This window comes from Nicotiana tomentosiformis, chromosome 10 (genome assembly GCF_000390325.3).
Source record: "Nicotiana tomentosiformis chromosome 10, ASM39032v3, whole genome shotgun sequence".
Taxonomy (NCBI): Eukaryota; Viridiplantae; Streptophyta; class Magnoliopsida; order Solanales; family Solanaceae; genus Nicotiana; species Nicotiana tomentosiformis.
Window position 1 is genome coordinate 31,237,186 of NC_090821.1, and position 976 is coordinate 31,238,161.

The window sequence follows — 976 nt, forward strand, 5'->3', positions numbered from 1 at the left end:
ACTAACGTCTGTTTTGCAATGTTTGAAATAGGAAGAAAATGATAAGATTACTTGCTTGATTATCTTAAGGCCAAATGAAGCAAAAATGCCAAACTTCTAATTATGTCTTTACACGTAAGTGTCATGTGTATAACTTTTAGTTGGCCACCTTCAATCTAGATCATGAGTCACTTAATCTGAAGGAGGGGGGGGGGTCCACATAATGCCATTTTAATTCTTATCCAATATATCCCCAATTAATTAGGTAATATCCCATTACCTAATAATTAACCAATTACCCACATAATTAAGAATTATCTTGACTTACTTAAAATACTACTCACTTTTAATACACTTCATACATCTTACTATCATGGTCACATGGTACTTTGTATGGTACTAGTCCATAAATATCGGATATTATAACTCGGACTGTATTTTATCCCAAATTGCCAAACTTTGACGAAACTTATTTTCTTCGATTCGCCTACCCTCTCACCTTCATGAATTTACTTATCCCTTGTTTGAAATAGCATAATACTTGTAGTCTCAAAATAATTTCCTTCCCGAACTTATGTCGATTAACTTACGACGAAACTTTAACGTATGAAAATGTGAGATGTAACATTCTCCCCCCTTAGAAACATTCGTCCTCGAGTGTTTATTCTTAGAGACTTTGGGAAAACTTTACCATAGTCTCTTCCGTACATTAGATTAAAACCAACTTGTACGCAGCTAGAAAACATACTATATATGCCATACATGGCCAATGTCTATAAATAGAAACACTTGGCTTCACACAGCTGTCCATTATAAATTCTGAAAATCAACAAAATAAGAGCTTACCTGATGACGTACTGGCCTGAATAGAGCTGTGCTGAGGTATCCCACCTCGAGCCATATCTTCAGTTTGAAATAGGTGGGGGTATTTAGACTTAATTTCTTCCTCTGCTTCCCACGTCATCTCTTCCACATTCTTGCTTCTCCATAAAACCTT